Consider the following 11440-nt stretch of genomic DNA (forward strand, 5'->3'; position numbering starts at 1 on the left):
ATGCCTAATCGGTTTGTCTATGGCAGCAGGGATCTCTTATATAACATAGTGTCCATTGCCAGTAAGTACAAGGGACATAAAAATACTTTCAGAGGGTTTCATGTAAACAAATCTCTTTTCCAGTTGCCAGGTGCATCGTTACATCAAATTGCTTATGAATGGCAAGACACTTCTGAGATTTTATACAGAATAGATAACAGTCATCAGTAGTAATTCCATTGGCAGTTAATGAAAGTCAGAATTTGGGCTGAAGAGTCATCAGGGATCACTGACATATTTACTGCTAGAGGCCTGAAGTATCATGGACATACAGTGGTATCTGATGCAACTATATATATATATATATATATATATATATATATATATACAGCATCATAACATAACTCAGAACATGTAACTCAACATGACCTAAGATAGCATTATTGAGTGAACTTCAATGAAGATTCTGACGGTCTCAGGGATTCTTCACATTTACAGTCCCTTCAGGAGCAACACAGACAATGGATTTCAACATGGCTACTAGAGACAGGATGCATGATTCACATCATCCACATTTCTGTGGCACCTGTGCATTAGTGAAGTCAACATGGTTCCAGTGTCAACTAGGATCACTGACAATAATTTTGCCATTGCCAACAATATTCTCAGACAATACCATGGGGTCTGTTGCCAGGTATATATTAGTGACATCAGCATTGATTCAGAGGGCATAAAAAAATTAGGGTCATAAAACGCTTTTCCAGGAACAAGATAGATCACTGGCATCACTACCTCTTTTGGTGGTAGTAAGAATATTGTACATTTCATGGATGATAGCAGGTGCTACATGAAAATATCAGGGACATCAACAAAATTACCTGTGGCAGGTTGGATCTCAGGCATCAATCTGATCTCCAGTGCTACATAAAAACACTTACCTCAACATGACATCAAGTGTCAGTATGAATTTTGGAATTCAGTGTGTTCTCTAGAAAAAACACAGATCGTAGACATCACCAAGGTTTCCATAAGCAATAAGAATTGAGTTCATCATGATTTCTGGTTGCAGATTACAACACTGACCTCAACATAGCTTCAGGTTGCAAATATGTTCATTGGCATCAAACATGTGTCCAGTAGCAGCACACAGCACTTATATCATTATGACCTTAGGGACCAGTACTGACAATGAACTTCACAACACATTATTCTTGTTGAGTTACCACAGACATCACGACATCTTCAAAGACACTGACTGAGGATCTCAACATGGTTACCACTGGTAGCATGGATGAGTGACATCAATTTCCCAATTTCCTTGGCCAGTTTCCTTAGCATTTGGGATCACTGATACCAATTTGTTCTAAAGTGTTATTAGTGATCACTCACTGCCTGGTTGCCTGTGTGAGTAAGAATCTGAAATATACCATGGTATCAGTTGCCAGGGATATCAAGAGAATTTCAAAGGTAGATATGACCATGTAAAGAAACTCCCCTAGTGGCACTTTGAATCATGATATCAAAATGTTTACAGGTAGAAGGATACTTGACATAAATTTGACAGAAGCATTGATAACAGACATCAACAATGATTCCATTGGCAGTAGGAGACAATGATATTAATGTGGTCCCATAAGACAGAAGGTATCACTGCCATGGCTGCTGGACGCCTGAAGTATTTGTAATAAGCAACAGTGTCCATTGCCACACTATATGTGACCTCCACATAATATATCTCAGAACATGTAATTCAACATGATGTGACGCAGCAGAATTTATCTAAAACTTCACATAAGACTCTGCTAGCCTCAGGGATCATTGACATTAACAATAATCCAAGAAGCATCATGGACTGTGTGTTTAAACATGGCTACTTGAGGCAGAATGGATGATTGATATCACCATAGTTTCTACAGGAACTATGTAATAGTGATATTAACATGGTAACCAGGGACAGCAGGGATCACTGGCAACCAAGTTGCAAATGGTAGCATGGACCTAGGGCAATCCCATGGGGTGTGTAGACAGTTATATATCAATGACATCAACCTCAATTCACAGGGCAGAATAAATCATTGTCATAATTGTCTTATTTAGTTGCAGGATAAATCACTGATATCCACATTATTTCAGGTGGCAGTAAGGATCTTGCACATTACATAGTCAACATCATGCAATGTATTCATGTATCAGTGACATCATCAGAATTTGTTGTGGCTGTTAGGATCTTAGATATCAATCTGATCTCCATTATTGAGAACACGTACCTCAATATAACCTATCATTTCACTATTGGCCTTTGAATTCATCAGGTTCTCAAGAAACAACACAGATCATAGCCATCACCAGGGTCTCAATTAGCAACAGGAATAAAATACCCCATCATGGTTGCTGAACATAGCGGCATCACTGATTTCAAAATAGCTTCATGTTTCCAGCAGGATCACAAGTATCAATATTTATCACATGTTAGATATTGTGAGCTACACACATACATGAGAAATACCAACTGATGATCCTGTTGCAGGTAGGTTTCCAGATTTTAATCTGATCTCCAGAACCAGATAAGAATACTTCCCTCAAAATAAACTTGGGCTTTATTGTGGACCTTGAGGTTCATTATATTTTCAAGCAGTAGCACAGATCATAGCCACCACTAGGGTTTCCATTAGCAATAGGAATAAAATCAAACTTGGACTCCATCAAAATTGCTGGTCACAGCATACATCACTGGCATCAACACAGTTTTTTTTTTTTTGTTACAGGTAGAATCATAATAATGAAAATACCATACATGTTTCACATCAGGAGCTACATGACTGCATCAGGGACATCAACAGAACTTCCTGTAGTGAGTAGGATCTCAGACATCAAATTTCTATTTAGTGCCAGATAACAACACTTACCTCAATATGGCATTGTGTATCAGCATTTACCTTGGCATTCAGCAGTTTCTCCAGAAGCCACACTGCTCATAACCATTACCAGGGTCTCCATTAGTAATAGGATCTTCATGTAATAGATTCCATTATGCTTGCTTATCACATGAAACAGCAATGATATCAGCATAGCTTCAGCATTCAGATGTGATCACTGACATCAAAGGGAACTTCAATAACAGTACACAGCTCTTTTGTCATTATAAACTTAGGCAGCAGTACTGACAATGATGTTCACAATAGACATTTATGATTGGGGCATCTCAGATGTCATGGACCTCTTCAAAGGTAACACTTGTTGCTACACCATTCCTGCTACAAACTCTGACTATAAAGCTCAAGATGGTTACCAGTAACAACATGGATTAATGACTGTATGGCCTTTGGGGTCTCTGGTGTCATTAATTATTCTAAAGTGGGAGCCAGATTCACTTTGCTTTGAGGTCTCTGATGTCATAAATTAGTCTAAAGTGGGAGTAAGATTCACCCCTGACCTGGATGCCTATGACAACAGGCATCTGGCATACAAAGTGAAGTCTGTTGCCAAGAAGAATCACGGACATCAAGGTAATTCAAGAGGCAGGATGCATAGTGAAATCAAAATTATTATCAATGGTAAGAATCTTCGCACAAATTGAGCAGATAAATGTATAACATACATCTGTAATAATTCCATTGACTGTTGGACACCCTCATATCAATATTGTCCCAAATGGCATCAGGTATTAATGGCATGAATGCTGGAGGCCTGAAGTAACATGAACATATACCGGTGTCTGGTACCACAATTGATATGTTTTCAACATAACATATGCCAGAATATGTAATTCAACATGAAAATAGGCAACACTATTGAACTTGAACTTCACTTTATTCTGATGGTCTCAGGGACCCTTAGCATTAACAATACCTCCAGAAGCAATGTAGGTTATATGTTTCAAGAAAGCTACTGGTGGCCTTGCTGGTCCACTCCAGCACCGGGGTTCCTTGCCCACAGAGTGTCCGGACACCTGCAAGGACCCCCACAGGATCCCACATGGGATCTTAAGACCTCTGGTGAGTGCAACACACCATGTACTCCAATCCAATCACACGGGACCTGAGACTGCCTTAATTAGGGAAGCAGAAAAACCAGCCTGATCAGGGTCACAATTCCCTTCCAGTCCATACCAGCACCAGGGTACCTTGCTCACAGAGTCTCCGGACACCCGCAAGGACCCCCACAGGATCCCCCACGGGATCTTAAGACCTCTGGTGAGTGGAACACAGCGTCTGCTCCAATTTAATCCTGCGGGATCAGAGACTGCCTTAATTAGGGAATCAGAAATGCCGGCAAATCAGGGTCCCAAGCCCCTTCTGGTCCACACCAGCACTGGGGTTCCTTGTGTGCAGAGTATCTGGAGACCCCCAAGGTCCACACAGGACCCTCCATGGAATCTTAAGACCTTTGGTGAGTAGTACACAACTTCTGTCAGGAGGCAGGTTCGAACACCACATACCTGGGCACCTTCCCTGCAAGAAAAGAGCTTGCCTGCAGAGAATACTCTAACCACTGAAACTAAGGAGAGAACTAGCCTTCCAGGTCTGCTAATAGAGGCTAACAGAGTCACCTGAGGAACAAACTCTAACCAGAGACAACTAAAACAGCTAGCCTCAGAGGTTACCAGATGGCGAAAGGCAAAAGTAAGAATCCTACTAACAGAAATCAAGACCACTCACCATCATCAGAAAGCAGCAATCCCACCCCACCTAGTCCTGGGCACCCCAACACAACCGAAAAAGCTAGACCCAGATTTAAAAGAGTATCTCATGATGATGTTAGAGGACATCAAGAAGGACTTTAATAACTAACTTAAGGAAATACAGGAGAGCATTGCTAAAGAGTTACAAGTCTTTAAGGAAAAACAGGAAAACACAAACAAACAGGAAGAAGTCCTTATAGAAAAACAGGAAAACACATCCAAAAAGGTGAGAGAAATGAACAAAACCATACTAGACCTGAAAAGGGAGGTAGACACAATAAAGAAAACCCAAAGTGAGGCAGCATTGGAGATAGAAATCCTAGGAAAGAAATCTGAAACCACAGATGTGAGAATCAGCAACAGAATACAAGAGATGGAAGAGAGAATCTCAGGTGCAGAAGATTCCTTACAGAACATCGGCACAACAATCAAAGAAAATAAAAAATGCAAAAGGATCCTAACTCAAAACATCCAGGAAATACAGGACAAAATGAGAAGACCAAACCTATGAATAATAGGATTTGATGAGAATGAAGAATTTCAACTAAAAGGGCCAGCAAATATCTTCAACAAAATAGTAGAAGAAAACTTCCCAAACCTAAAGAAAGAGATACCTATGATCATACAAGAAGCCTACATAACTCCAAATAGACTGGACCAGAAAAGAAATTCCTCACGACACATAATAATCAGAACAACAAATGCACTAAATAAAGATAAAATATTAAAAGCAGTAAGGGAGAAAGGTCAAGTAACATATAAAGTCAGGCCTATCAGAATTACACCAGACTTTTCACCAGAGACTATGAAAGCCAGAAGAGCCTGGACAGATGTTATACAGACACTAAGAGAACACAAATTCCAGCCCAGGTTACTATACCCGGCCAAACTCTCAATTGCCATAGATGGAGAAACCAAACTATTCCACGACAAAACCAAATTCACACATTTTCTTTCCATGAATCCAGCCCTTCTAAGAATAAAAACAGAAAACCACAACAACAACAACAACAAAATACACAGACAGAAATCACACCCTAGAAAAAGCAAGAAATTAATCCCTCAACAAACCAAAAAGAAGACTGCCACAAGAACAGAATGTCAACTCTAACAACAAAAATAAAAGGAAGCAACAAGTACTTTTCCTTAATATCTCTTAATATCAATGGACTCAATTCCCCAATAAAAAGACATAGACTAACAGACTGGCTACACAAAGAGGACCCAACATTCTGCTGCTTGCAGGAAACCTATCTCAGGGAAAAAGACAGACACTACCTCAGAGTGAAAGGCTGGAAAACAATTTCCCAAGCAAATGGCCTGTAGAAACAAACTGGAGTAGCCATTTCGGTATCGAATAAAATCAACTTCCAACCCAAAGTTATCAAAAAAGGCAAGGAGGGGCACTTCATACTCATCAAAGGTAAAATCCTCCAAGAGGAACTCTCAATTTTGAATATCTATGCTCCAAATGCAAGGGCAGCCACATTCATTAAAGACACTTTAGTAAAGCTCAAAGCACACATTGCACATCACACTGTAATAATGGGAGACTTCAACACACCACTTTCATCAATGGACAGATCATGGAAACAGAAACTAAAAAGGGACACAGAGAAAGTAACAGAAGTTATGAAACTAATGGATTTGACAGATATCTACGCAACATTTTATTCTAAAACAAAAGGATATAACTTCTTCTCAGCACCTCACGGGAACTTCTCCAAAATTGACCATTGTCACTGATGAGTGACACCAATATATTTCCCTTGGCAGTTTGGATCAGGTCCAAAGTGGCAGTAAAGTTCAAAGCAAGGGTCACTCATGACCTTGGTGCCTATGGCAGCATTTATCTGGGTATACCATCTTGTCTTTGCCAGGAAATATCATGCACATTCAGACATTTTCAGATACCTAGTAGGACCTTGTAGAGAAACCTCTTCTCTAGTGGTAGGATGCATCATGACATCAAAATGGTTAGGCTGGGAGTACACTTCATCTAAAATAGACAGGAACATGGATAATTGATGTAAGTAAATTTCCATTGATATTCAGAGACACTCATATTATTATGGTCCCTCATGGGAGCAGGGATAACTGACATCATACCTGCTGGACCTGAAGTCTAATGGATATACAATGGTGATAGTTGCCACTATATATGTTACTCAAAATAACATCTCAGACCCCAAAAATAAAAATATTCTGAGAAAACTGTATTGTTAAATTCTCTGTGGAAGTTGCTGGCCTCAGGGATCCTTGACATTAACAATCTCCCCAGAATCATCATGTACTATGGGTTTAAACAGGGCTTCTGGATGATGATTGACATGAACATAGTTTCTGTAGGCACTTTGGATTACTGTTATTAACATGGCTCTCAGTAGCACAGTGATCACTGACAAAGTGGTTGCCAATGAAATCGTTCCATGGTATCTGTTGCCAGGTATACAACACTATGTTTAATATCGATTAAGAGTGCAAAAGATATTATGGCCATGCACATCCAGTGGCAGGAAAGTTTTTCTTGTTTTTTGTTTTTTGTGTTTTGTTTTGTTTTGTTTTTGTTTTTGTTTTTGTTTTTGTTTTTGTTTTTGTTTTTGTTTTGTTTTCTTTCTTTTTTTGACATCTCTGGCTCTCTTGGTAGTAGTATAGATCTTATAAATTACATGGTTAACTATGGGCCAACATGAATGTATTAGATTCTTCAACAAATTTTCCTGTAGAATGTTTGATCTCAAACATCAAATGGATTGCAAGTGCTAGCTCAGAATACTTACCTCAATATCACCTTGAGAATCAGGATGGACTGTCAAATTCACCAGATCGCACCAACACAGATCACCACCATAAATTAGGTCTCCATCATCAATAGGAATACATTCCCTCATGATTGCCATTCCTATCATGCCGCTCTTACATTAATATAGCTTCAGGTTTCAGGTAGTAACATAGACATCACAGTACATTTCATTTTAAACATCTGGGGCTATATCCATTTATCAGTAAACATAAAGAGAATTTCCTGTATCAGGTATTATCTCAGACATCAGTCTGATCTTCAGTGCCATCTAGGAAAATTTACCTCAATATGAATTCAAGCATCAGTAAGGACTTTGGAATTTATCAGATTCTCAAGCAGCAACACAGATCATAGCCATCATCAGCATCTCCATCAGCAATAGATATAATGGATTCCTGCCCAATTTCTGTTCACAAAATACATCACTGACATCAGTATAGCTGCTTCTCACAGGTAGGACCACAAACATCAAAATATATTGTTTGCTTGAAATTGAGGGTGAAATTGATAAATCAAGAACATCAACAGGATTCCTTATGATATGTAGAATCTCAGCCACTGATCTGTTATCCAGTGCTAGCTCAGAATACTTACCTCATAATGATCTTGGGTATCAGTATGGACCATGGAATTCAGCAGTTTCTCCAGAAGCAGTACAGATCATAGTCATCACCATGATCTCCATCAGAAATATTAAAAATAGAATCTATCTTGTTACTGGTGACAGCATCCCGCTGGTATGACCATGCCTGGAACTTCTTGTCTACTGAAAGAATGAAAATGGACATAAAAATGTTTATAAATGGCAGAACACTTATCATGAATGTGGCAGAATTATACATAATTGACATCAGTAATTATTCTAATGCAGTATAAGACTGTCATATTAATTTGGTCCCATGATGCAGCAGGGATCACTGACATGATTGCTGCTAAAGGCCTAAAGTATCTTGGCCATACATTGTCTGTTGCCAGTATATATGTGACCTCGACAAAACATATCTCAGAACATTTAACTCAACATGACCTGAGGGAACAGTACTGACTGTGAAGTTCACTGTAAATTCTGATGGTTTCTGGGATCCTTGACATTAACAATATCTTCAGAAGCAACATGAAATGTGGGTTTCAATATGGCTTCTGATGGCAGCATGAATAATTGTGATTGTCATAATTTCTGGAGACACTTTGGAGAGTCAGGTTCTAATGAGAAAGATTAATGTAGAAGGAATAGGGAAGAAGGTAAGATAAACTAAGGATATCTGCAAAAGTCATAAGAAATCTCACTACTAACTTCATAAAAACCTATACCTCAAATAAGCTATAAGTAAATGAGCATGTACAATTTAATTAGAACTTTACAGTTTCAATTGACTTATTAAACCAATGTATGCAATTGTTTATGTATCTTTTATTTCAAATTATATAACATTTTCTATTTATATATGTTTTGCTTCAAATAATAAAATTAGGTTCATATTACTGCTAAATATTACCCAAATATGCATGATGCATTTTGATGTGGGGATTTATTGATACTGTATACATATAGGTAAAAATAATAACAGTAGGTTCTCCCCTATGTCCTATCACACCCTGAGCTATTGCTTTATGATCAATTTTGCATTAATGAGCATGGTTCCTCTCCTGTGTAGTGAGCCTTGAATCTAATAAGAAGCCTAATATCTATTGACTAAAGTTACTTAATTTTCTTATTCTTAGGTCAAGGGTGTTTAGGTTCCACTCCCTGTTTTATCCTTTCTATTCCTTCCATATCCCTGCAGGAGTAAATGTCTCCTACATATTTTATGTGTTCTTTCTGTTAAACCCAAGTATTAGTTACTATCCAGGTGCTATGATAAAATAACATGACCAAGGCACCTTACAGAAGGAATAGATTTTGACCATAAACTTTCAGATAGAAAAGACTTCATGATGGTAGGATTGTATGTCAGCAAGTGTCAGGAATAGAAAGAGGAGGCAACACTGAGCCCTCTTCTTTAACAAGCACAAAGAAGGGGACTAAATTGGAAATCCAGCAGTGTTAAGTATTCTCAACGCCTGCTTCCAGTTACACACTTCTTCAGGCATCACCATAAATAACTGCACCTTCGCAAATACCAGCACCAAAGTAGGATGAAGTATTCAAATGCCTAAGCCTATAGGAGACATTTCTCATTTAACCCACCATATTGAGGTTCTGCTGTCATTAGGTGCATGCTTCATATCCCCCCCCCCCAAAAAAAAGCTAAATTCTATCTCCCAATAGTGACCAAAAAAATAAAAAAGTGGTTAAAATTCCTTAGCCAGCAGTGGGATGTTCTAAAGATCTCACCCCTAGATGCTTGACTTTGTCTGGCTTGATGTTGAATTTGTCTTCTACATATAATTTTAGTCACTATCATTTCACGTGTACAAATGCCTTATTGTTTCTGGAAAACAGACTTTCTTTGTAGTCATTCACTACCTTTGGTTCTTGCAATCTTTCAACTATCTTCTCCATGGTGATATCTGAACCTTGAGAGAAGAAGATAGTGTTGTGATTTAAGTAAGAAATGTTTCCCATAAACTTTAGAATTTATACAATTGGTCCCAAATGGTTAGTGTTGCTTGCAGGTTTAGAATAGGGGTTAGGAAGGAGTACATTATTGCAGGCTGAATATCAGGGCAATTATCATCTCAGTACCACGAATGAATTCTCTCTGCTTTCTGCTTTCAGTTCATGATGTGAGCTCTCACTATCCTGATCTAACATGTATAAGCAAATGGACATAAGAAGCAACTTGGTTTATCCATTCTAGTATCAGAGAGAGAGAGAGAGAGAGAGAGAGAGAGAGAGAGAGAGAGAGAGAGAGAGAGAGAGAGAGAGAGAGATTTCAAACCAAAATTAATTGATGCAAACACAAAAAGACACTTCATATTCATCAAAAAAATTTTTCACCAATGTAATCTTTTAATTTTTAGCATCTATGCCATAAATTCAAGGGTACTGGCATTTGTAAACAAAATGAACAGCATTAAAGATTAAATTATACAAATTCTTATCAGACTGCTAAAGGACTGATAATGCCAATACTACTGGAATCCATTCACAAAATATAAACAGACAGAATATTTCCAAGTTCATTTTATGAGGCAACATTTATCCTGACACCTAAACCACACAAATATTTAACAAAGAAAGTATATCACAGAACAATTTCCCTCATGAACATTAATGCAAATATACTCATAATAAAATACTCACAAAACAAAAAGACATTATATCACACACCACGATAAGGTACATCTCCTCCCAAAGATGCAGAGGTGGTTCAACATACAACAATCAGAAATGTAATCCATCATATAAAATACTGAAACTGTCATGGTTCCCTGTGAAGCAGAAAAGATTCTGTAAGGCAGAGAAAAACACCGAGTGGCAAAACAGTAACCCACAGAATGGGAAAATATTTTCATCAAGCCCAAATCTGACTGAGAGCTAATATATAAGAAACTCAAGGAACCAGATATTAAGAAACCTAATAATACAAGTAAAAATGGGTTACCTTATCTAAAATGAGAATTCTCAAGAGGATATCAAGTGGCCAAGAAACACTTAAAATTCTCAATGTCTATAGCCGCCAGGAAAATGCAATTTAGAACTACTTTGTGATTCCATCTTACACCTATCAGAATGCCTAAGTTCAAACCCCAAGGAATAGCAGATGGTGGCAATCAGTTGGAACAAGGGGAATATGTCTCTATTGCTGATGGAAGAGCAAACTAGTACAGCCACTATGAAAATCAACATAATGGTTCCTCAGACTATTGGAAATTATTTTGTCTCAAGATCCAGATATAACTATCTTGAGCATACACCCAGAATACTCTCCATATTACCACAAGGACACTTCCTTAATCATCTTCATTGCAGCTATACTCATAGTGGCTAGAAATTGTAAACAACCTAGATGTCCCTCAACTGAATAGTAACT

At 38.1% G+C, this 11440-nt stretch overlaps 1 long non-coding RNA gene across 1 annotated transcript; it reads right to left on the bottom strand.

Annotated features, from left to right (window-relative positions):
- Positions 1 to 6555: 6555 nt before the first annotated feature.
- On the bottom strand, positions 6556 to 8134 carry Gm42169. Its single transcript, XR_880614.1, has 3 exons — positions 8058 to 8134; positions 7746 to 7869; positions 6556 to 6659 (listed from the first exon to the last, which is right to left on the bottom strand). It is a non-coding gene; the product is annotated as a predicted gene, 42169 (long non-coding RNA).
- Positions 8135 to 11440: the final 3306 nt, after the last annotated feature.

The sequence above is a fragment of the Mus musculus genome, chromosome X (assembly GCF_000001635.26).
Source record: "Mus musculus strain C57BL/6J chromosome X, GRCm38.p6 C57BL/6J".
NCBI lineage: Eukaryota > Metazoa > Chordata > Mammalia > Rodentia > Muridae > Mus > Mus musculus.